The sequence below is a fragment of the Molothrus aeneus genome, chromosome Z (assembly GCF_037042795.1).
Source record: "Molothrus aeneus isolate 106 chromosome Z, BPBGC_Maene_1.0, whole genome shotgun sequence".
Lineage (NCBI taxonomy): Eukaryota > Metazoa > Chordata > Aves > Passeriformes > Icteridae > Molothrus > Molothrus aeneus.
In genome coordinates this window covers 48,505,734-48,532,646 of record NC_089680.1, presented here as the reverse complement: position 1 = coordinate 48,532,646, position 26,913 = coordinate 48,505,734, and the positions used below count along the sequence as shown (strand labels likewise).

General features: G+C 38.9%; 1 protein-coding gene across 1 annotated transcript in view; it reads left to right on the top strand.

The window, feature by feature from the left end:
* The first annotated feature begins 1,230 nt into the window (after positions 1–1,230).
* PCGF3 (polycomb group ring finger 3) overlaps positions 1,231–26,913 on the top strand; it is a 55,338-nt gene continuing 29,655 nt past the window's right edge. Inside the window, exon 1 of the mRNA XM_066569567.1 lies at positions 1,231–1,428. The gene's annotated coding sequence lies outside the window, so the exon portion shown is untranslated. The remainder of the gene's footprint in view (positions 1,429–26,913) is intronic.

Genomic DNA, 26,913 nt, shown 5'->3' with positions numbered 1-26,913 from the left:
AATATGTGCATATCTGAGAAGGTGAAGATTGGTTTGGTGTCTTTAGTCTTTGGACAGGTGAATTTTTAAGTACTTGCCTTTGTAAGTTAAACATTCAGCTGTTTGGTACAAACTTGAACTCGGCATGGGCTTCCCAAACTTCGTGCAAGCTCTTTGACCTATGAATTCACACCTTCAGGAAGACAGGATCTTGTCATTTTATCAGTCAGGAGTGTTTTGAGCCACCTACAGTTTGATACAGTGTGTCCTGTGACCAGCACTCTTATTAAAATTTCTCCTTCCACCAAGCTCCTACACAAGTTTCCACTCTCATCAGTTGGAAACACACCTGTGCGCTTTTGAGGAAAACCTTTCAGCGAGAAGAGGCAGCTTGGAGCAACACACAGGCACATCCTGCCTAAAAGCCAACCACCTTTGCTGATATCACCTTCCTGCTCACAAGTTGCATGGATTTTTCAAGGTTGGGCACACAGCCTCTACTCCTACCCCTGCTCTCTGCTGGTGTGGCCTCACCTTGAGTGTTATCTACAGTTCTAGACACCTCAATGTAAGAAAAGTAGCAAGCCATTAATATCCAAAGGAGGGCAGTGAAGACAGCTTTGAGGGGAAGCCATTCCAGCAGTGGCTGAGGTCAGTTGGTCTGTTCAGCCTGAAGGAGACTGAGGGGGCATTGGAGTTTCCAACATCCTCACCAGGGGAGACACACGGGCAGGCACTGATATCTCCTCTGTGGTGACCAGTGACAGGACCCGAGGGTATGGCCTGAAGTTGCGTCAGAAGTGCTTTAGGCTAGGTATTGGGAAAAGGTTCTTCACCCAGAGGGTGTTTGGGCACTGAAACAGGTCCCCCAGGGAAGTGGTCACAGCACCAACCATGACAGAGCTCAAGAAGCCTTTGGACAATGTTCTCAGGCACATGGTGTGCTTCTCAGGGGTGTCCTGTGCAAGGATGAGAGTTGGACTCGATGATCCTGATGGCTCCTTTCCAACCCAGCGTACTGTGCGGTTCTGTGACCGGGACATGGCTCGGGCCCAGGCCTGTCGGGAGCTCCGGACCCCCTTTCGCCGGCCCCGCTGCCCGGGGGAGGGAAGGAGGGGGCGGCCGGCGCCGTGCCCGGGTGAGCGCCCCGCGCGCATGCGCCGCGAGCGCGGCGCCCCCGCTCGGCTCCGCTCGGGCCGCACTCGGCTATTTCCGCCTCTTTGTTTTAAACTCCGGGCCGAGCCCTTTAAATCCCCCGTTTTTCTTTTTAAAATTTTCTTTGGAAAGGGAAGAGGGGGCCCGTGTTTCCCTCCGCCTCGCGTTTCCGACTCCTCTGCTCTCTGCCCTGCGGTGGCGCTCGGAGAAGGACGGGCCGGGGAGCGGAGGGTCGGCGGCGGCGGGGGGAGCCCCCGCTGTAGCCCCGAGCGGCGGCCGCGCCCCCCCCGTCAGGTCAGTGCGGGGCCGGGGCGGGCGTGGGGGTCCCGGCCTTGCCCCGCCGAGGGGCTGGGGGGCAGCCGAGGGGCTCGGGGGCGGGGCGGGCCCGGCGCCCCCCCCCCCCCCCGCCCGCCTGCGGGGTATTTGCGGTGTGGGCTGCGGGGTGAGGAGGGGGTGCGGGCCGAGCGTCTTCTCCGCCCCGACGGCTTAGGGGGCTGCGGAGGAGCGGGCCGGGGCTGGGGGGGCCACGCTGGAACTTTCGGGGCGGGCGTGGGGTGGTCGCAGGCGGGGTGGGCGGTTTTGTGGGGTTCCTCTCCCGAAACTGTCAGGGAGTCTCCGTGGGCCAGGGGAGCGACTGTCCCTGTCCTGCCCCGTGTGCCCACCGCGGGGGAAGGAGGCTCTCGGTGCTGGGGGAAAGGCAACCCGCACACCCCCCGCCCCACCCGTTCCTGCCCGCGGGAGGAGTTGCGGTTGTGTGGAGGGGCCTGGGCAGGGAACAGAATCCCACGGCTTGGGGAGAAAGGGTCTCTTTGGGTGGAGGGGTGAAGATGGCGTTTCCAGTAAGGTGGAGATAGAGGGGATACGTCCCTTGGGTGTGCGACTTCAGCCGTGCAGGTATGTGGCTCCAGTGCTGTGTATCTATGATATGAAGTTGTGAGAAATAGGAAATGAATTGGTACTCGTAGGTAAAGTACAGGGGCTTGAATTGTTTTACAGTCTATAGTCTGTAGTCTGTTTTACAGTCTAGAGACAAATACATATGTATGCGCACACACACATGTATATACGTGTGTATCTGTTCAGTATTAAGAAATTTGGAAAGTTTTCTAAACCACTGAGTTCTAGTAACTTGTAGTGTCACATTTGGCCTTTTAAGTTGGTCACTTCTAGCCTCAAAAGTGTTGGGCGTTACTTCAGTGTCCTGTGTGGAAAGTTTTTCATGTCCCAAAGTTTATAAGGTTCAAAGAGGTTTGATTATTGAGGGTTATCAAGCACTTGGATGTTCTTTTGCTGCTTCACATATTTGCAATTTCTCTTTTTTTTTTTGGTTACAAAACTGTTTATGCAGGCTTTCTGTCAGATCAGTTTAGGCTCTTCCTGCTTTCTGTATGAAATGCATGCCTCTGAGAAAGGAGTTCAAGAAATTCTGGTTATTACCCCTACATCCTCTGGAATGTTCTGAAAATATTTTCTTTGGTGTTTTTCAAAATAATACTGTGTATTTTCTTCCAGAGTATCACAGAAGAATTAAGCCCATGGATGAAAAGCTTTGAATTAAAAAAAAAAAGTTGAGATGTGCCTTTATGTTTAAGGAGCATCCTCATCCCATGTATATGTCCTCCATTATAGATTAGTTTTGTTTATACAGAATGAACAATTAAGCATGTGGTAGCTATGTTGTTAGGAGTCGTTTTAGTTCTAGGTACTGTGCTGTTAAAAGATTATTATTAGTTATTTTGGGGTAGGATACTTGTCAACTTTTCTATTCATTCTTTTAGTGGCAGATGAGATTAGAATCTCAACTGTGGTACTCATCATGTGTCTCATAAAGGTGCTCTGAAATTTATGAAATTCTTTTGTGACAAGGGGAATAGAAACAGAAACTTTGTACCCTTTCAGTAGCATTACTATTTCTTTTGAAGCTATACTTGTAGACAGCTTATAATGTGTTTAAGGGAATACAGAAGCTGTGCAGAACCCAAGATACGTGGTGGAAACACACAGGATGCATTAGAAGAGGCTCAGGTGACTTTCTACAGAAAGCTTGGAAGTAGAACATTTCATAAACCAGTTCTGGAGGAAAATTTATTAGATTTTTTTCTTTGAGCTGATCTGGCTGATTTGATCTTGTTACTCTGCTGTCACTGTAGGAAATCAAGACTGAGCACTTGTAAATGTTACAAAAAAGTAGACTTAGAGTTTGTAATTATCCTAGCCTAATGGTAATGCCAAGAATGGCAGAAATTAATTGCTATGATATGAAAGATTTCTGCTACTAAGAGGTTGTAAAGTACAGCATTTAGTTGCTGCAGCTGTCCTGCTCTTACATCTCCTGTCCACTTACATGATTTAGAGGAGGTCATCTCAAAGCTTTATATTTAAGATACAGGTAAGTTTTCTTGTCAAGAACCGTTCTACACTTACTTTAATAGCTTTCATTTCTTTTTTCCCATATGGCCATTTAATATAGGTAATGTGGCCTTTTTAGCTTTTCTCATGTAATGAACTCTCAGGACTGAAATAATTCTGGATTAAATTCCTGAACTCTTTGGGTGACACTATGAGAAGAAGTTGAAGCATTTCCATTGAAACTCTTAAGTAGAGCTACTAAGCTCTGAGCTACAAAGTGGCTGTGGACATGATGTTTTGAAAAGCATGCATGTTGATAGCCTTTCACTCTACAACTACTGTTCTAAATTACAATACCGGTTTACAAGAAAGTGTAAGGACATCTTGTATTTTATAAATAAATATTTTCTCTACTTCTTGCTTTGGGACTGTTGTTGTTTGAACATGTATGTAGTAAGTCAGTAGTTACTAAGTGGGAATTTGTTTTGATAGTAGCATTTGGAGATGCAGTTGATTTAAGACTGTCAGCATTCCTGAGAGGTTATTGATCTATACCCTGGTCTCTTTTTGTCAGTGCTACTAAAGTGATGTTAAAACTTCTCTGATTTGCTGGGTTAGGTTTGCTGTTATTTTTAAAGGAAATGGGGAGGAAAACCTTCTCAGGGCAGTTTGACTGCAGAGGTTAGAAGCCAGGCAGAAGGTGCCCATGTCTTCTAGCTTACACAAGACTTATTTGGAAGCTCTGTCTTGAAGTAGTTTTGCATTACTTACACCACCCTTTTTAAAATACAAGCTTGCTGTATTAGACTGCAAGTTTAGGTGGTATATGAAAGTCTTACAAGCAGTACAAGAGAAAAAAGAATCAGGTTATTCTGCGTTAAAAGCAATCTTACCTATTGTGATATGTAACACATTTTCATTGCTAACTGAAAAAACCCTATAAATAGTGGTTTGTTCTATAATTGCTCTGAAGAGCCTAGAGAAAACTTGCTGCTTTTATTGAAATTCATAGAATCATAGGATGTTTGGGTTGGAAGGGACCTTAAACATAATTTTGTTCCAATTTCTCTACTGTGGACACGGACACCTCCCACTAGACCCAGTTCTCCGGGCAGCATCCAAACTGGCCTAAAACACCTCTAGGGATGGAGCATCCACAGCTTCTCTGGGCAGCCTGTTTCAGTGCCTCACCACCCTTACAGCGAAGAATTTCCTTGTGGTATCTAATCAAGACCTCCTATCTTTCACTTTGAAGCCATTCCACCTTGTCCTGTCAGTAAATGCTCTTGTAAAAAGTCCTTGTCTTTTCTTGTAGACTCCCTCCAAGTACTGGAAGGCTGCTGTTAGGTCACCCTAAAGCTTTCTCTTTTCCAGGCTGAGCAACCCCAGTTTGCTCAGCCTTTCCTTGTAGGAGCTCCTCTAGCCCTCTGGTCATCTTGATGGCCTTCTCTGGACTCGCTGCAACAGGTCCATGTCCTTCCTGTGCTGCGAGCCCAGAGCTGGATGCGGGGTTAGGGTTAGACCCATGTGCAGTCTCACCAGAGCAGAGGGGCAGAATCCTCTCCCTGGCCCTGCTGGCCACCACCAGCAGCCCAAGTCCTTCTCCTCAGGGCAGCTCTACATCTGTTTATCTGCCAGCTTGATTGGCTCACCAAGGCTTCCAGGTCTGGATGCAGCTCTGAACTCTTGCTCAGGAGTCCCTGAGCTTGGGAACCCCCCTGTACACCTTGATCTAGTGCTCACCCTCACACTTAGCTCAGTCACTGCTGGTGATGCTGCCTCATTGTCTGACTGAAAATTAGCTTTTCTCAAGTCAATTTTACTGAATAAGTGCATCTATACTTAAATCAACAGAATATGAAATTGAAATACTCAGTGTGGTGAGAACTAATTGGACTGAAAACCTTATGTGCTACTGGTAGTTTGACTGAAGTTTGTAGAGACCTGAAGTTTTGCAATCATACTGAAGAGCCAGCATTGTAGGAACAAATAAACCAGCAGTGAGTTCTTCAGTGACATTATTTTCTTTCCAGGTCTGCCTTTTCTTTTATCTCTTTAATCAGAAACAATACTTTAGACTTGGAACTTCACACTATATGTAGGAACTTAAGGGTGTCTTTATTCCTTTGACAAACACAACACATACTTTGCAAAAGTAGGGGGTGGTACAGATCATTAAAAGTAGGGGGAATGACAAACTCTGGTGGGCTCAAGTTACTTGTTCTTTGTGCCAGAAAATGAGTGTTCTCACAGTTATGACTGCCTCTTTCAAATCACAATTTTAAGTTGATGGAGCCAGTGGGGGAAATTGTTGAGGAGGTGGGGGTGAGAACTGGGGTAAATCAAGGTATGTATGGTAGCATTATGATAGTGCAAGGATTGTAAGGAAGAAATATGCAAGAGTGATAATCAGGGGTTTTTTTTGTAGTTTTGTTGCCAGTGGAAGAACTTAAACTAGCTCTGACACTATTTTTCATCTTTGTAAAGTGGTATGGAGAAGACTTACTCTCCCTGCAGGTGTCTATATTGGATGATCTTAAGAGATAACTATTTTGTCTTCTGAATTTTTAACTAACAGTAACCTAGAACTTTGTCTACATTAGAAAGGTTTGTGTTCTGGCAGCAGGAAGGAGCCTTCTTGTTTGATACTGAGACTGTCCTAATTGCTGGAAACTGTTGCTTTATGAATAGCACTAAGTTAATTTTGATTTAAGACAGAAAGCATTCTGTGTATGTTTGGTGTCAATGAGAAAATGCTGTGCAGTACCTGAGTAATTAGGAGAGGAAAAGTTAATTTTTTAGGTTCATGGAATGAGTTTGATGTTATTTGCTAACTTACAAATCATTGTTTTGTCAAGATTTTCCCTTAAAAACTTTTTTTTCCTCTCTACATAACCAGACAGCATACAATGCCTTCTCTAGTTGATTATTATCCAGTAACATCACAATTATTATATATAATGCAATTTTTGTTTGAATTATGATTATATTATACCAGTACAGGTCATCTTTGTTATTCTTTTACAATATGCATGCAAACATTACAGTTTTTGTTATCATGAATGTCATTTTTTCATGCAAATGTATCAGTGCAGTGTTTGATGAATTTTCAGGGAATGTGTTATGCTGTATAATTTTTTCTGGTTTGTCACTTGAAAGAAGAAGCTGAAAGATACAGCACAGCTGGCTAAGTTAGAAATTTTTTATTTATGAATAATTGTATGTGACACTTACTGTTGTATTTGAACTATTGAGTATAGAGATTGGCATAATAAAGGCCATGGGTCAGCTGATTACTTAATTAAAGGACATTGCCAAATTTATTTTAACTGACTAGACAAATGTTTTTACAATAAAAAAATATTTGTTTTACTGAGCAATGGCAATCAGTCCAACAGATCTGAGGAACAGGATTTTTTTGGGGTTTTTTGGATTTTTTTTTCAACATACTGTCCATACAAAGTATGTTCCTTCAGAGTGATTTTTCCCAAAATTTGTTGGAACATGGAGACATTTAGAAGCTTAAGCTTTGTCTTGGCACTAACATCAAGGTGGTCTGGGATCCTAACTCCTGCATTTCAGATGATTGTATTTCCTACTTTTTTGTTGTGATAATAACTGGATTTTCTTTTATTTACTTTTTTTCCCCTAATATATAAATTAATTTCTGGACACAAGGACTCAGATATTGATATCAGGATTCCAAATAGGAGGAGGTAAGGAAATTTTTTATGTGCTTTGTAAGTACCTAATCATGCATGCTGCTAAAAGTATATATGCCCCTGTTCCTACATCCAAGTATTTACATTTTAGAATGTAACTTCTGTTAAATCTGTATCTGTTAAAGATACTTCTAATAGTATTTCATCACTTTAAGAAAGTGCTAACACACTGTATTCAAACCCGTCTTAATGCTTGAAAAAATTTTCTTTCCATCTTGGAGTTATTCCTTTCCTCTGAGGTCTGAACCCCACACCAGTGTACAGTGTTTGCCTGATTGCTTCTGTCTGTACTCAGGAGAGCCCCTAAGTACAGGGGCAGGTTACTGTCTGGTTTTGAAGCTTTACCAAACCTTTTTTAGAAAAAAGCAAGCATAACTTGTTAAATGCTTGCTTAAAATTTCTTATCCCTATGTGCAAGTTGTTCTTACCACGTGCAAAAGACCACACTTGCGGAAAAGTTCCATGGTGTGGAACGTGTAGTAAAAAATTACACTCTTGTGTGAAATCCGTGGTCTTAGAGAAAAATGTTTACCTTTTTTAGTAACATTTGCATGGATTTATTTAATTTGTTGAATGAAGTAAGTAATTAAACTATGTTTTCCTGTAGCACTTGCCTTAAACCAATTGCAAAGTACACTTCCATCTTAAATCAATTTATGCTTTAAGATCATGCTTTTTTCTTGGGTTGCCATAAGATGATGATTACTTCACAGATATTTAGTTTGAATATTGGTAAAATAAAGTTCTCTGATTTATGCTTGTTCTCAGATAAATTGCAGGTGGACAATATTTTTCTATTTTCCCTTGAAAAATCCACATAGGCCTTTTCTGTGACTGAAATTTTACTGGGGTAATAACATATTTTACCAAAAGTTTCAATCTAACTATTGCTGAGTAGGAGGAGTTTAACTGAAATGCTTTTTAATATCATGTATTCTTGTTAATAGTGGTGTTAGACTTGGTAGCACCAGAGTAAGTAATTTATTGTCATATCAATTTATTATTTTTCTGTTTCTAGTCTTGTACTTCTCTTTCTTGATTGGCTAGAATGAGGTAGAAATCCCTCCCAAGATCAGGTTATTCTGCAACAATTTCAGAAGACTTGTGTTTATATTGGTAAAATACTTCATTTGTCATTTTTTGACCATTGGCCGTAGTAAAAGTAGCCTAGTATTGTAAATGGCACCACACCAGGTAAAAAGGATTCCAGGTGGAGCAGTTTTCTTCTATTCACTTTCTTGCTTGTGAGATTCTTTCAAGTTTTTTAAAATGTCACCAGAACTGATCTACGTGGTATTAAGTGAATCTTGGCACTTCAAGGTTTCATTTTACTGTCTTAGAAATAAATAGGTGTAAAAAGTACTGTATCAGTTGCAGTATTTTTTAATGTAACATTTTAGGGATCACCATAGATACTGCCCCTGGAAATTGTTGATCTATATCTGTTTTCTCTAATCTGTAGCAGTTATTCAAATTAATTAAGGTTATTTTGTCCAGACAATAATAGCTCTTGAGTTGTGTGGTTACGATTTTATGACTAAAAATGGCTTGAATTTGGACAAAGTTTTGCAGATAGAGGGAGGATAATATTTTGTTTTGTTTCCCATTGGTTTTGTTTTTTCTTTTTTTTTTTGGACAAAGATGTATTTTACCCTGGCCTTTTTTCTAATTTACTGAATTTATCAATGCTATGGGTAGAAAATAATTTTAGGACTAATTATTTATATAAGCTATTCTGTGATCAAATATGTAAATCAATTATGGTTTTCTTTTGCTGCTTCCCTTAGGGAAGAGAAAGTACATCCTGTCCCCATTCTACAGTTCTGCTCTCCATCACTCCACCAAATGGGTCAAATTACTTTCATAGTGGAACTTGATGTACATTTCCAAAGCCAGTGCTCTGTCAGAGCATTTGTTCTCCAGTCACAAGCATCAGTTGCCAATGAATTGAATTTCTGAAGGTGTTTGGAAAGTGTCATAGGGGTTTTTTTTTCCCCTAATCTCTAGTATGGGAAATCCAGACTATAAGTAAATGCGAAAAGTTTCTTGAGTCCTCTTCTGTAGCTTCCATTATTAGGCCTGATGATACCATAAGATATATTCACTGTAAGAGTGAAGACAAGGGAAAAATGAGCTGCTTTTGCTTCTCCCCCAGATTCCTTAGCCATTTATGGTTTCCCATCAGTAACCTTTTTTTCCTACTTACTCATCCATTATTGCCATCTGCAGAGTTTGACAATTTTAGCATTCAAATGGGAAAAAACCTCCAAATTCAGCTCTCTTCTCCCGACTTTAATCCAAAACCAAAGTAATGATTTTTAAAAATTTTTCCCCTGAAATAACATCTTTCTAGTATGAAGAGACCTATACATGGTAAATCCTGAGAACAGAAAGTCTTTGAGATGCCCAGGATTTGCTTTGTGAAGATCGATGGAGACGCGGTCCTTTCTGACCTTGTCAGCCAAACTTTTACTGGTGCATGCTTGTTGTGATGAATGTTGTGTTCTGAAGAATGGAGGGAGACAAGTGTCAGTGTGGGTGTCATCTATTAAAAAACTATTACATTTTTAATAAAATTGGTAAGTTATTTTGGTTGTCTCATATGGCATAGTTCAGTCGCCAAAAGCAGGTCTTCATGAATTCCAGAGGACAAAATTCAAGCCTGCAGATACTACTAGTAGGCTGCAGTAGTTAATAACTTGCAGTGAAAGATTTTATTTTCTTTTTATTGCATGTCATACATCCATCTAGCATTTGAAATTTAGGGGTGTATGAAAGTGATTTGGCCTTAAGAAATTCCTAAGGGTAGTTTAAAAGTATATCTAGAATGGAATTATTAAGATAAGTAGCAGAGATAATGCTTATTTATTTACTTATGCCTTGGATGGACTGTCAGGGTCTGTTTAAGCTGAGCCTTTTCAGAGAATAGTTTATTTCAATAGTTTTTTAACAGTTTGTATCAATGTGCAGCTGAAAAGTTTTGAGTGGTAATGACTATCTGTTTGGATGGTAATTGTCAATTCTGTAAGTTCAGTGATATTTCTAATGATGGATAACTTTTTTATACAGACTAAGCAAAAGATAATTATAAAAAGCTGTAGCTCATCAATGACTTGCCAGTGCTTTCTTTGTATTTTGCTGCTTTCTGATCTTAAACTGTGGATTAGAAAAGTTTTCAGTATATCAGAAAATCATTATGACCATCTGAAATGCTGTCATAACTCTTCACAGCAAAAAAGCCATTTCCATTTTAGTAATTATTTTAGTCATTATTTGTCTGCTTTCATACTAGTTTTCCACATGGGTGTTTTTACTTCGTTTCACCTGTCTGTTAGTGCTGTCTTTTTTACTTGAAATTGGCAAGAGGTAGCTGGTTATTCGGTTTCTGTTTGGGCGTCTTTATTTTCACTAACAATTTCCCATTACCTATAAAAGGTGATATCATGTCTTGTTATAAGGGATTCTGAGGAGTTTCGTGCAAAGATCTAAATGCAGAACATGTCTTCAACTCTTTTTTGGATTAAAACTAAACTATTCCAGAAACTGTAGAGTACCATTACCAGGACTGGATAAGGAAGAACAATTTAACTTTTGCCCTGCTCAAGTATGTATTTTCTATATTTCTGACTTCAGAGAGACAGGTTTCTGTCTGGCCAAATGACAAAAGGCAAGACTGGAAAGGGAAACTTCTACTACCTGGATTATGTGAATCTTTTGTTAATGTTGCAGCCGGTGCTGAGGTCCTTTTAAGAAAAACTGGTAACTAACTGCTTACCTTCTCTGGGATTCAGTTAACCAGCTGGTATTTGGCAATTTAGCAAGTGTTTCCTTGGCTACTCCTTCCTGATTAAACCACAACTCTTGATGGACTAGAGGAAGGAAATACAGACCATCATTTTGGCAGATCTTAATAATGTATGCTGTTAAAACAGCACTTGAGAATTAATGTCAGGCAGGTAGGTGGATGTACCTCTTCTTACACCTGCCTTTTTCCCTGAAGTTTTTCCTTTCTCTTCTGCTATATGAAGCCTGTATTGCCAGAAACTTGCCTTCATCATTAATTTGTAGTAGTATCTGTTAAAATAAGCACCTGATCTCTAAGAAGGTTTTGCTTCCAGGTGGTCGTCTCCAGCAAGAGGAGTGGACAGTTCCAATCAGCAGTTTCTAAAACTGCAGAAGTGAGTTTGTCTAGGCTCTTGCACAAGTGAGACGAGCCTCAGATGAGATTTCGTTGCCTTAGTAATTTAGACCTTTCAGCTCCTGCATACTGCCAAGAAAATTTTCTCAGTTTTAAATAAACCAGCAAATGTCACATCATGGCAGTGATTAGGTCACTGCAAAGAATTCAGATGTAAGTGCTGAAGTCTCTAATGGTATTATGGTTCACTATGGACAGTGTTCTTCATTGACACTGACAGACAAAATAGTGATGGTGTAATGGTGTCACTCTGCTTTTTGGTCAGAGTTTGAGGAGCTATCTGTTAATGACTTGATGCAATGGTTGGAATGATTGATATTCTGTATTTACTATCAGGTTTCCTTGAACTGTGACACATTATTCAGTTATGCAATGAAAAAAAAATTGTTACAGTAAAACTTTGGAAGTTTTTTCTTTCTGCAGTGTCTACAGTGAAATGTAAAAACAAACCCAAAATCCGCAAACCACCCAACAAACTGAAACAAAACCATCAAAAACCCTCAAACCAATACCCAGCAAAACAGAAGAAGTTTTGATAACTGTAGATATTTTTTTCTGTGAAGTATCATTTCATTCAAGATAATGCATCTTTTCATATGCTAGACATTTTACTTCTTCCCTTTGTTCCTACATGCATGCAAAACACCAGATCTAATGCTGACAAAGAAATGAAAATAGAATGTGAGTGCTTTAAAGGTATCATTCTTTCTACAAGTGTAAGTTTTCAAATGTTGATCTGCTGAGAATATTTTAAAATGGGAAGTGGAGTAATTCTCATTGCTGAAATCATTCCGACTTGGAAGTGTAGTTGTTGTTTTACATGAGCACACGTAGCAATGTAAAGAAATTTCAGAGGTGCCTGGCTCATGTCTCTGTAATTATTTCATTAAGCCTGCCACAAGCATGAGCAGAATCTTTCCTTCACATAATGGGACCAATCCTGAGTACAGACATAGTAAGAAAAATTCAGAATACATGAAATGTGAGAGACATGGCTGATGAAATCTAGTTATGAATGTCTTTTGTGTTTTGGTAGAAGACACTCTGTGCTGTCTGAATGGATACAGCACCTAATTGCTGAAAAATTGTAAAGGTTAAAAAAACCCTCTTAGGGCAGCTGGGTTAGTAGTTTAGAGCTGCTCTTTATGTTCCTATTTTGATTTAATATGGTAAAAGTGGTATGTTCAAAATAAGCTCAGATCTTAAAAGCTAGAGTTTTACTGTATTGGAAGGATGTGGTTTCATGCTTATTGGATGAGTCTAGAGGTTTTTATGCCCTGTCTTAGTCCTCCTTTGTTCAAACTATTGTTTTTCCCTTTCCTTTTTATTACCTGTCAGTGTGCCCATTTCTTTCCTAATTCCTCTTAGATATTCCTTCTTCTACTATAAGCCTACATGTTTTTGTCACTCTATTTTGGCAGCCTTCCTTTTAGTCTGGTTATATTGAAGGCTGTTATTTGAGTGCAGTTTGCATTGGTACAAAGGGAGAAAAGGAGAGTTCTGATAAGTTTGATTTGCCCAGGTTACTGTTTTCTCCCTGCCTTTGTAGGGCTGACAAGTGCTTATTCATTGCCCTTGATTCTGCAGAGGACAGATGGGCCTAAGGGGTTTTCGTGCAGCTGAGGAATAGTGTCTCACATTTTTCAGACAGTTCTGCTGCTCAGTTTCAGGCTGATGGAAATGGCTTTTGGACCTTCACTGCTGGCTATCTGCTGTCTTTCAAGGGAAGTTCGTCACATGCCATGAGTGGTACCTGAATGAAAAAGACTTAACCATGAGAAACATATGTGCAGTACAAGGCCTGTGAGGTTGACACTGAAGAGGGGTCTGCTAGAATAGGAGTGGATGCTTCTTCGTGACACTTGCAATCTCAATAATAAGTGATGATTTTTTCCTGGTATATTATTTTGCTTGCAGTGACTGACAAGTGTGGCTTTATCCCAACCGTTAATGGATTAATGTATCATTGAAATTATTTGTAGGTCTCCTTGTTAAAAAAGGGAAGCTTTTAATAGTGTATTCTGGCATATATTTAACAAGGAGAAATCTTCCAGTCTTTGTAAATAACACATAAAAGCCTCTTGTGGTTTAACTCCAGCCAGCAGCCAAGTAGATGCCTGTATTATCAACACTGTTCAGCATATATCCAAGACATGGCCCCATACTAGCCACTCTAAAGAGAATTAGCTCTGTCCTATTCAAAACCAGCAGATTACACCCCTTATTCCATATCATTTTCATCATGCTCAGGTCCCACACTATTCCGTACAAGCTCATTAACCACTATTCCCCTTCCCTCTCTTTGATAAAATACCCAGATGTCATTCCCGTAGTCCGTGGACCACCCCTGCAAAATGTCCGTAATATATCTTTTGATTTCATTTAGTCTATGACGTTGGGCTCCATCTGTTATGGTAATCACTGAGGACAGGAGAGGAGGTGTGTTGCATGCAATTAATTTAGTCCAATTACTGGGCACCAAAGCCAGCTCAGGTTGTGTCACTGCTGTGCTTGGACTTCTGGAAGGCTTCTCCTTTGTTGGTTTGAGTAGTTCCTGTTATATTTACTTCTGCAACATACAATTCAGATAATGGATTGTAACAATTTAATGATATATCCAATATAATCTTCACACCTGATCCTTTTGGGTTTATAGGGTGTAATATTGCAGTGAAATCCTCTTCTTGTCCCCAGCCTTGCTGCAAGGCATTTCCTGTTAAGAGCCCACTGTTAGCGGAGTCCACATCGTAGGACTTCCCGGGGCAGCAGGGACACAGCCTGTCTTACCATGGTCTTCAGCACCGGCTGCGAAGGACTGTCTGCTTCCCCTACTCCAGTGTGGGCCCCACTGATGGGTAACATTGTCAAACGTGTGTCCTTGCCATGGGTTGCAGTTGTTCATAAACTGATTCAGTGAGGGCCCCCTGTGGAGACACAGGTCCTGCCAGCAAATCTGCTCTAGCATGGGTTTCTTACAAGGTCACAGCCTTGTTAAGTCATCTGCCTGCTCTAGCGGGGGATTCTACATGGGCTGCATGGATCACTCCTCCACCGTGGAGAACACATCAGAGTCTCTTCAGCTCATCTTCAGACCAAAGTTGAACCTGTCAGCACAGTGGCACTACCCTGGCCATCTGCCAGTCGTACATCAATGTGGTGTTACCAAGGTGTTCCCAGGCATAACTCGGGAAGGTGAGAAGCAGTGCAGCAGTACAGAAAGCAGTGAAAGCAAAAAGCAAGCATTATCAAGCACTAGACTCTTAATACATGTCAGGAAAGCAAGCCCCAAGGCAAGCACAGGAGGCCGCTGTTTTATCAGCTGAACTAACAGCTATTCAGTCTAATACATCCCAATGGAATGTGTCATTGAAGCCTTTGTGCCTCGTATCTGATGCAAAAAAGGACTGTGATGGTTTAACACGGTTTAAGGGTGTACTCTAAAAAAACTCATGGATTTAGGTAATGACAGTTTAACAGGGAAAGCAAAAGCTGTGTGCAGAAGCAGAGGACACAAGGAAACAAATTCACTGCTACCCATGGGCAGTTATTCAGCCATCTCCAGAAACATTGCCCCGTCTCTTTTAACTGTCACTTGAGAAGACAAATACCATCATACTAAATGTTTTCCTTGTTCCTCTTTCTTCCCCCCACTTAACACGCTATGCATTTTAACAATTACATTTGAGAGAGGAAAAAAGATGGAAAATGTTTTCAAAAACCAAAGTCGGAAGACTTCAAGTTAAGAATTGAGGGAATTAAATGCTAAAAGAAATGGAGGACTGAACAGCTGTAGGTGGAAACAAAAATAGCTTTTGTGCTCTATTGGTTAAACTCCTGCTGTAGTATTTAATATGAAGTAAATAATGTAAACAATTTGTTTGTTTCTCATTGCCAGATACGAGGATTGTGTCTGGGGTAAGAAAGCTGCTGCAGCAAGAGTTCAAAGGAGACTTTGAGTTTGTTGTATCATTGCAGTTTATATCTGAAAGAGCAGAATGTCGGAATAATGGGAGAAGCATGTGAACAGAGTGCATCTTAGAGTCCTCCCAAGCTTTCAGGAACAAAAGGACAATTTTGCAAGGCTCCTTTATAATTTGAATTATATGGTACATGGATAGGTAATTTTATGTAATTTACTGTCTGTTCATTTGAATGCACAAAGACTCCAGAATACCTGCTAACCACTTTGAGGTTATGGAGCAATTCTAGCAACATTTTTGTGCTAGAATTGTGGTGTTGTAGCAGCACAGAGGCAATTATTTGGCAGACCAATGAAGTTGAAAGCTTTAGTCACTTAACTTTTTAAACCAAAGGATATGTAGTTTCTCGGGGCCTTTCAAATCTTTGGATTATTTAACCATCAAGTGCTGCTATCTGGGGTTAATCTACATGGGAATGTGAAAAAGTGATTGTTGGTAAAATGTGTCTTCAGTTGAATTGTAGTACCCTCCTGCTTCTTACCAGCTGGTAGCTTCTGGCCTGTCACTACATATTTCTGTTTAAACGTCTACTCTTACTGGTCTGCCAGTGTACCTGGACCAATAAGTGGAGTCAGGTGACTGAAAACTAGAATTTTTAAGGACCTTTTAATAGATAGCAAGAGGAATTGTCTTCTTCCTCTATTTCAGAAACGATAGAGAAAATTGTTGTTTCTGATAGAGATCTGTGGTGAAAGATATAAAAAATCCTAGTGCTCAGATTATCATACAGTTACTTACTAGGGATACACGTTTTTCTTGTCTTTGTTAATAAGTGGTTGATTTCTGGGGTTATAGAATTACATTTAATTTCTTATATAACGAGATGTTTTTATTGTATAAGTAGGATTTTTCAACAGTGGAAATTAAAACATACATGTGTAAATAGAATGAGGAAGGCAAATATCACCAAAGCTTAAAGATTTTGAGGAGCTGATGGCACAGATCCATAAGGCTTCTTGCTTCTTCAAGGTAAACCTTTCAAGCCCTCCTGGTTTTCTTGTCTGGATGGAGTCAGAGCAATCAGTTCAAACGTACACCGTCAGATTCAAATGACAGCTGAAAGTCATTTGTTGTTTTGAGTTGTCCATCTGTTCTGCAGAGGTCTTCATAATGAATGTTACAGTCTGTTTCAGCTGTGGTTAAGACTTTAAATTACTTCTCTGAAGTGCATGGATATTAAACATTCAAAAAGTGATGTGAAATCAGGTAGTGAAATCTCACTGAAGATTTTTTCTTCATGATATTCAGGACTGGTTTTGATCTCAGTTTTAATTACTGGAAGTCAAGGATCTCTTGGTCTGTGTGAAACAAAGTGCTTTTGTAATGACTTGTAGTTTACATCTCTAAAATCTCAGCATCTAGTATGCTGGAATATGTTCTTCCAGTGTATGCCAAATGTTTCCATAACATTTTGTCAAGACTTGATCTGGGACAGCACTCAAGAGTAGTCTTTTCTTCAAAAGCCAGGAGACCTCTAGCAATGATTTTGATTTCTGATAATGAGGCAGATTTTATTTAGAGAAGGTCGTAATGGTGTTCATTACAGAAAATAAGTTCAATTTTGCTTTTATAATATTTTAAGACTTTGGGAACTTTGGCACTCTAAGACCGCTTCCCAGTTTTATCCATGCTTGTAAATGGATGTTGATTGGAAATGACCTCAGCACTAAAAAGGAAATAGCAGAATGTAATTTGAATGTAATTAAATCAGTGTTTCTTTGTCAGAAGTTGGAAAATGTTTAGTTTGATAAAATCTTGCCAGACAGATGTTTTTATTCAAGCTATCTTGCAGAGAATTTTATTTGTTGTTGCACAAATATTTTTCTGTGTCCTTGTATTTGTTACTTTGTTCTTAGGACTGTGTCAAGACCTTGTCGTGAGCATCTCATGGTCTAAACAATTAAGCATGTTTTAATTGGAAGAAGGGTCTGGAAAGCACCTAAATTAAGAGTTTTGAAGGAAGTGGCTTCACAGACTGAGGAGCCAAGGCAGTGGTGTTTTGCTGCCAAAAAATTTTCCGTTTTCACCATGCAGTGTATCCTCTTTGCTTGAGCATTCTCAAGTTCTCCATTAACCTTCCTGTTAATAAGTGAATTTAGCAGTCCTGCAGAAGACCATCCACAGATTTGAGTCATTCCCAAAGCATCTCTAAGCTTTGAAACAGCGCTACCTGTCTGGTAGATACTGTCTTAATGTGACTCTATTAGGAGGTGCTTTGAACTGTACAGTGGTGAAATTCCAAAGTCTGCTAATCAAGACGAGCTAGATGTCAGTTAAGAAAACATGTTTTCTAATCTAAAGTGCCACAAAATTCTTGCAAGGAATTTTATGGACAATGTAATTTATAAAAGCTTTTCTAAGTAAAGGTTTCATTAATGAAATTTTACTAAAATGTATACCTTACTAGTCTGTATAGGACTTTGTGTACATACAGGTATTGTACAATCAACCACAAATACAGTAGTAAGTCCATTTGATTTTTAAAAAATCCACCAAAATAAAAGCAAAGAATAACTGTGGTATTTTAGAACTTTGAGACCATTAAATCACTATTTCTAGTTGGATTATATTACAAATGCTTAAGATTCTTTAGGTTTTCTCTTACCAAATAAAACATTTGCTTTGAGGCAGTGTTTTCCTCATTTTCCTGTTGTAGTTCTCTGTTTATGTTGCAGCTGCCTACATCTTAACAGAATGAAATAGAAATGGCTTACATTACCAAAACATGGTTTCATATAGATACATTAAATACATTACTTGCATTAGATACGTTACTTGCCGTTAGTGAAAGCAACTCTGTCAAAATGGTTTCTGTTGAGGGCAAGGTAGTGACTGGGCTGAAACACAAACTGTAAGTGTTTGCATGTGACAGTCAAATGAGTTTTAAAAACCATGCCCTCCCTATTAAGAGATGAGCACAAAAGTTGTGAAGAATAATTCTTTATCCTATGACTCTTTATAGTCTGGCATTATAGTTAAGTATGCATCCCTGATTTCTGTGATACTGAGTACGAGTGCAGCCAAAACAAGTACAAGACACCAAGTTTTAAAGGTGTTTTGTTGTTTTCAAAACCTTTTTGTCTTGCCTTTCTTTCTCTCTGGTTTTGTGCTGCTGACTCCTGCTCTGCCAACTGCATTACTTGTCTCAGGGGTTAAAAGGAGTGAATGATTCAGAAGGCTGGAGCTGAAAATGAAAGAATCACATTTCCCTTAGCAGCTGGCACTGCAGGTACAACAAAACTTAAAAATTTTTGTGCTGATGCAGTAGAGCCACCTCATAGGCTGTCAGTTTGAGTCTCCAGATACACCGCTGCTCATTGCAGATCTTCTGCCCAGACACTTTTCCTCCCAAAATACAGAAATTCAGTACTAGGTCAAAAGCTTGTAAATCTGATCCCAGTAATTAGGGTCTCTTACTAATGCAGTTCAGTATCTTGCTTCTGAAATTTGCCTGGCTAGCCAGTTGCCTTCATCCTGCCTGATGAAGGAAAGGTTGATGTGGAAAAAGCATGTTTAAATTATAGGAATTCACAATAGTAAATATCCCTGTATTTTTCTGGTATATTTACTGCCATTTTAAATGTCATTCAAGAAAACCTTGAAGAGTATAATCACCTTTTTATCCCCTTTATTGAGGTTTACAGTCTAGCTTTATGATATTAATACATAAGACCAATACAATTTAGGAATACTGACTGTAGCATGCTGTTTTTGAGATGACTACTTGGAGACAAAATAGTGAACCACTATATAAACAAACAATACTCCAAACCCTAGTATCCTAATACACTTCAGTAAAATAATAGGAAAAAAATATTAGCCAATCTGAAAGTACTCTGAGAATTGGATTTATCTTGTGTTTTCTACATTTTTGGCTAGCTATAGGAATTACATGGTCTTTATAATTGATGTTTCCTTCTCTAGGATGAATGTTTTCTCCAGTACTCAGCCCCACGCCCCCTTTTTTTTAAATCCTTTTTCTTTTGTAACAGCAGCAGTCTTTGGATTAGTTTCAATAAATTTTGAATATTGATTTTAAGATAAGATATCATTTTACAGTGAAATCTGTATTGTGACTTACAAGCTCAAGTAAAAGCACTGCAACTGCATTTACTGTAACTTTTTAAGTTAATACTGATATTGAAAGAAAACTGAAAGTACGTATACAAAATTCTCTTATAATGTATTACTTCATGTTCATTATCATGTTTTATTTCTGATAAGAAATGCCTGCCATCTGTTGCCACTTGCAAAGCTTCCTATTGATGGACTGTGATGGGATGGGAATGTGATCTCTTCCATAATAATGCTTCCAGTGTCTTGGGTGGATGGCAATACGTATTTATCCCTTGTCTGACTCTAAGAAATGTTGAGGCAGTGGAAAAAGTGGAGGAGGAAGGATATGGGGAATAATGCACTGGGGCTGACAGTAGTGATGGTAGGTGGGAAGCAATCAAGTAAGTAGGCCAGGATGTTGCATTTAGTGTGTATGTGTGTACACGTTCCTTACTTCAAAAATCTGCCATTCTCCCTTATTTTTCATTCTCACTGCTCTTCTTCCTAAACAGAACCTTTCAAAATGCCAGCTCTGATTTAGTATTGGTGCTTTATGCATATTAATATAAGACAATTTTTAATCATCATTGCTTGACATCAGGAAAACCTTAATCTTTAATTGCTTTGCACTGTGTTTGCTTTTGCCTTTAGAGCTGAAGGCAGCTAATGCCAAAATCTGTCTCCAGCTTCCTGTAGGGAGGCAGGGTGCTTGTTTCTCTGCTCTTTTGAATTCCCATTTGTACATTCTAAATGCAGTTCCATTTTCTTTCCTCATTATGTACTCCTGCAGCAAAACTCTGTAGTGGGCTTCTATAATAAAGATTTGGAGAAGTTACAGGTGGTCTTTATGGGAGAGGTTAAATAATGGTTGTGCTGCAAGTCAGAGTTGAGAGTATGACATCGTTTGCATTTGTTTTTCTGCAGCTAGCATACTGAGAAGAAAAAAACACTTTTATTGTTATTTTCCTGTATTTGCTTTGACCTTGCTGTATCAAAGGCACCATCTTAGAGAAACTATAAAGCCTGAAACACTTGTCTGGATCATTTAGTTAACTTCACTCTCCCCCGGTCTTTAAGTAAACAAACAAGGTGCTTTATTACATTTCTACATTATCTGAAGTATAGAAGTATTACAGATATTTGGGAACATTTTTCTAAAGCCCACCTAAATATAGCTCTTAGATAGTTTGCGCATGTGGTTTCTTTCCAGTGTATATTTAATTTAAAAAACGCTTTCAGTTTTCTACTTATCTTGTAAGTAATAGTCATATAGCCCTCTCAGATCAGGATGTGATAGGTGAATATAGGAAAGACAGAGGGATTGTTTTACTCACACAGTGTTCTGATACTTGGTCCAGTTTCATGTCATTATTCCTTGTGTTCATCTAGAATTGAACATTATTTCAAAAGATGCTTTACTTAGTGGCTTACAACATTGCATTTAAGGCAGACTGTAACTATTTAAGTTGGCCCATGATACATTCTGGATTAGCCTCTATCTGATTATGGCTGCAGTAAATATTGTCAATGTTTGAAGCCTCTCACATGTTTGGACGGAAGGTACTGTCCATCTGTCCATGCACAGTTTTTATACTGTTAAGTCTTGGCATCTATTAATTCAAATCTACAATGAATCTAATGAAACTCAATATTTATTGAAAATAAAATATGAATCATAGTGCAGGGATTATGTCTTTCTTCTTTGAAGTCTTATGTTATTGGTAGGTGAAGGTGTGGATGTGTTTTAAAGTAAACACCATGTATAATAACACTCTAGTGTTGCCATTTTTCTGACAAATAGGTATTTGTTGTCTTTGGTTGATTTTATTAGAGGAATAATGGTTACTTGATTTTCAACGTATCTTCCTTACTTTAGTGCTTTGTAAGCATCTGTTGTCAGTTGAAATTTTAAACAAGTCTTACATTGTTGATTTTGGTATTTGTTTATCTCTTTGGCTGCAAACACATTGATGGATCAGTTTTGCAACCATTTTTAGCTAAATTTAACAGCTTCCTTCCTTTGCTTCATGGTTCAGGATTCTAATGCAGTAAATTATTTTAATAAAAACTCCAAATCTAAGTAAAGTATAAGAGAAAATACTGAAATAAAACCGTATATTAAAATGTCATTGTATTCAACCTTGGTATTAAATACATGTCTAGTAAATGAGATTTTTGAGATATTTGGCAAACTGAGATTGAATGGCTCTTGTTGTTTGTGGTGATCGCTTTGTGTGTGGGAAATTATTTTTAATATGTTTAACATTTTAATAGTATTTATATCTTACAAATTTTCTAAGGAAGTTAATTCCTGTGACAGCTGGGAGGGGGTGGTGTTTTATGTTCGTCATTTCATTCTTCAGATTGAAATGACAGAAGATGTTACCAAAATTTGTGTGAAGGGAAGGGGTGTGGGACCTAGTTTTGAGTCACTCAGTCACTTAGACTTCAACTTCATTGCTGTTTCTCCTGTCTTAAATAAAATCCTTCTTTTCTTCATTATGCCTTTCACTAATGACATGTAAGACAGAAATTTTGAACATCTTTGCTGTTCTGACAATTGACTGCAGGGCCTGTTTCATTTACTCTGGACACGTGTTTGGTGGGGAAGTACCAGATAGATCAGCCTCTCATTGTACCATAAAAGAAAATATGTGATGTGAATAAAGAGTAGATGGGTAGACTTAAAACTTCTGTGTCCTGATTGTTGCTTCTACTTTATCTCAAACACTTGTGTCAGACTTTACATATAATTTATCATCAGTACTGTCTTTTAATTTACATTGAAATTAATGAACTGTGTGTAAAAGTGAGTACGTTTTGCTTTGGGGTGAACTTTTCTTAAGCCACCTTAATGCAATTATTAATAAAATTGTGAATGTATTTTGAGTAGTTCCTCTTTAACCAGTTAGTCAAGTCTTCTCGAAAAAAGAGCCAGGTTCTCTTGAGTATAATAGGTGAAAGAAGTGAGTACTACATGGTCACTTTCAAGGATGTTTTCATGGAAATGTTGTAATCACGCCACTTCTTTGTTTTTGTGGTGTTATCACACCACTTCTTTCTTTTTGATGACTTCTTGTATTATCTGATAGCTGATGTTACCATTAATCATGATCCAAGTTCTCTAAAATAACGGGGCAAACTTAATTACAAATATATTGGCTAAAATCCCATTATTTGTATTTGGTTGACTTGTCAGCTCTTTGTCTTTTGATCATGAATGTGAAGTGGGAATTGCCTGGTGAATAGTAAGAACTTCTAGAGTAAAAATCTGTCTAGCATAAAGCTCATCAATGAAGCAGCCTCTTGGGTAGTATTGAAGATCAAGTAATACTTCCTATGTATTGGAAATTTTGCCACAGAAATGTTCAGAAAGAGTTTATTTGAGTTGTCAGCTGGTTGTAGGGAGGGAGAAAAAACCATTTCATTCATTTGTTGAGTTCCAAAAGCAATACTAGAGATGAAAAAAAAACCAAGCGAAAATCTAAACAGCTTTTTCAGTTACCAACTCACACAGTCACTTTAAAACTAGGATCATAGGCTTTGGTTTGTAAAAAGTTTTCTCCAGTATTCTTTGGCAATAGTAATGCTCTTGTATAAATTAGGAATTTTAGTATGTCTGTATCAAGGATGTTTTTACTTGCTGTGTGCAAAATAAGGTGGGGATTTTGTCCTTGGTTGGTTTTCTGGGTTTTTTTCTCCTTTTTTGATTTCCTCTAAACTGGACTTGAAATAAATAAACTTAGACTTAGGGAGTATTGCAGGGAGAAAAATGTGATAGTCTAGAGCTTTGAGCTTTAAGTACTGCTCCAGTTTTTCTTCTATCACCTTCTCTTTTGCTTAGTTGTGTTCTCAGGGTTTATGAATGTGTTTGGTAAGCATTGTTCTTGGAAGCAGTTATCTCTGACACAAGCATGCAATAATACAAGTTACTGGGAAGAATTCCATGACTTTTTTGCATCTTATAAAGTTATCCCTGCTAAAGAAAGTTCCTAGTTTATTAAGGAACAGTGAAATGTCCCAGCATCCCCATCCACCTTGTCCTTCTGAAGTATTGGAATATGTAAAAACAAAATAGATGTGGATGTTAGCCTGGAGTAGGAAGGCATGGTGGTTTTCTTCCTAATCACTTCACGAAAGGTAAATGCATTCTCATAACTTTTATATAGGCTTTGTACTGACCTAGTTTTTAATCTTGATTGACTGACCTGATCTCCTTCAGTGACAAGGTGACCCACTTAGTGTATGAGGGAAGGGCTTATCTTGTTTATATGAACCTTAGTGGAGCCTTTGGCATCATTTCCCACAGTATTCTGTAGAAACTGCCTGCTTAGGGCTCAGACAAGTGTGCTCTTTGCTGGGTACAAAGATCTCTGGATGGCCAGGCCTAGAGACTGGTGGGAAATGGAATGAAATCCATCTAGTCATTGGTCACAGGTGGTGTTCCCAAAGGCTCAGTACTGAGGCTGGTTCTATTTAATGATTTTATCAACAACCTGTGTCAGGGGATTAAGTGCTGCTTCAGTCAGCCTGCAGATAACACCAAATTGGGTGGGAGTGTTGATCTGGAGGGCAGGAAGGCTCTACAGGGTTATCTGGACAGGATGGATTGGTAGGCTGAGCCAGTGATATGAAACTGAACAAAGCCCAGTGCCATGTCCTGCCCTTGGATCAAAACAACCCTATGCAGTGCTACAGGTTGGGGGCAAAGTGGTTGAAAAACTTTCCAGCAGAAAAGGAGCTGGGGATGCTGGTCAACAGCAACTGAACATGAGCCAGGAGTGTGTCCAGGTGGCTAAGAAGGCCAGTGGCATCCTGGCCTGTATCAGCAATAGTGTGGTCAGTAGGACCAGGGCAGTAATTGTTCCCCTGTACTCATCATTGGTGAGGCCACACCTCAAGTTCTTGTTCAGTTCTGGGTCCCTCATGACAGGAAGGACATTGAAGTGCTGGAGCAAGTATGGAGAAGGGAAAAGGAGTTGGTGAAAGGGTCTGGAGTGCAAGTCCTGTGAAGAGCCACTGAGGGAGTTGAGGTTGTTTAGTCTGGAGAAAAGGAGGCTTGGGTAGACCTTCTAAGTCTCCACCTGAGAGGAGGCTGAACCCAAGTAGGGATCAGTCTCTTCTCCCAGGAAGCAAGTGATATAAGATGAGGAAGTGACCTCAAACTATGCCAGGTGAGGGTTAGACTGGATATTTGGAAATATTTCTGTGCTGAAATAGTGGTCAAACCAGGCTGTCCAGGGCAGTGTTGGAACCCTAAAGGTGTTTAAAAGATGTGTAGATGTGGCATTAAGGGACATGGTTTAGTGATGTGCTTGGCTGAATCTGTAGTTTATAGTGCCAGCAACTATAGTAGAGTGAGTGAGTGCTACTGACAAACCAGCCAAGCTTACCAGCATGGACAGGCAGGTGCATCTCCTAAGGGGGAGATGGGAGGAACTGACTGTTGGGGTGACCAACTGAGTCTGGATGGCTTCCAGGGACACAGGAGGATCTGGAAGTCTCCATTGTGAAAACGATGGTGAATGTGTTTTTTTTCTGTTTCAGAGCAATCCTGATTTTTTTCTGTGCTCAGTTATTAAGATACAGCTACTGCTTTATTGAAGGTAGGGTACTGGTGCCATCTGGTGGTGTTAGGACATTCCCAGGAATGAGAAAAACCCCTTGTGAGGAATTCCACTGAGATGTGAAAAATTGCTGGCATGATATTAAAAGAGTACGTGGATATATTTTCTGACTTAGCATGTAATTATTCTCTTGAATTAAGTCATAAAAATCTGCACATGTACTCATAACTAAGCTTGCTAGAGCAAATTTAAATATTTAATCTATTACTTTATGCTCAACAGAAAGGTTTGTTTCTAGTAGTATCTTTTATGAAACATTGCTTTGCAAACACAACATAAAAGAGTTTTATTGGACCTTACAATATTTTAAAACTAATTTTAAAAGACAAAATATTTTCTGTTACGCCATTTTGCGAAACCCAGCACAAACTTCTCACTGCTAATGTTTGAAGTCACTGTGTTCTTTTATATGTCGCTTATATATTGTTTCAAAGTAAAAGTTCAACAACATACAACTGACAACAGTTGAAATAAAAAACCTTGGTATCTGAAGCAAAAGCAACCACAGTACTGTTTTCTTTGTCCGTCTGTTGAAATTGTGTCCTGCACCTTAAGTTGCTTACCTGGGATAATATCCTCATCCTTCTTCAGAATACTGTACTGGCTGTATTGATGTTTCTAGCAATGGAAGTAGGACTATGACTGCTTCTCCAGTTCTCTTGAAGTAAATGTCTGACTGATAAGTATCTTGCCCTAGAGTGGAAAAACTTGTAAAAGAGAAAGGTACTTTATTTTAAGCTGGTGAGGCTTTTTAATTAATTTTATTTAGCTGTTACTCTTCATTTGTTGCAGGTCACCATATTATTTGAATAAGTTATTTTAAAATAAATTTCCTTATGGAACAGAGGTCTGTTTGTTCAGTCATTAACAACTTCTATCTTTCTATTGCAACTGATTGGAAAAACAGACTATTTTATTTATAGTTGAAAAAGACATATTCTGTGCTTGTATCTCTTCATAATCTCTGACCTCATGACCATACAACACTTTACTTGCATTGTGATGGCAGTGTGAATTAGACTTAGTTCTAATAACTAACTGCATTAGTTCTCTTATTACATGGTTGTGTTCACAATATCAGGAGCCATTTTTTAATTCTGTCTTTATGGAATAAGGTGTTTCCAGGCCTGTTCAGCTAGTATAGTTTGTGGAATTAGATAATTTAATGTTAATATTTAAATTAATAGTTAAGATGTTAATTTATCAATATTTTTTGGTCAACTTTGAGAATAATGAAACTGATTGCAATAGCAAGGTTAATTCAGCTCATTGAAAATCTAGGTTTAACTAGTGAGTGAGATGCGTGACTTTTGTGATCTCACAAAAGTGAGATGATTATGCCCGATGTAAGCCACACAATCATAACATCTTCTTTTCCACACTTAGTTTTGAATCTGAACAAAGATCTATTGTTGTAGTGCTTTGTTCTTAGAGCTGTGACTTTCACCTTAAATACACTGTCCTTGTGAGTTGAGGTACACCTCTTGCTTCCAGTACAGTTGTTATTCAGCTTTCGGTGCTGTATGACTTTAGTACCTTTCAGCAAAATTATTCAGCTAAACTGTTATTATTTACTACATGTAGTTGTTTTCCTCAGGGTTCCCCCACTGTGAGCATTATCTTTCTGGTTTTTAATGAATTAACATTATTGTGCTATGTTTCAGCGAAAGAAAAATACGTATGCTTGTTCTGTTAAAATAGAGCAAAGTTGTAATGGTTTGTAAATCTGCCATTCTCTTCATTTCTGAATTTGTACCTGGTAAGAATAACTTCCCGTCTTGTTGTACCACAAAGCTAGGTGGTACAAACTACAGTTAGTTTGATAATCTGACAAGTTGTTAATAGCA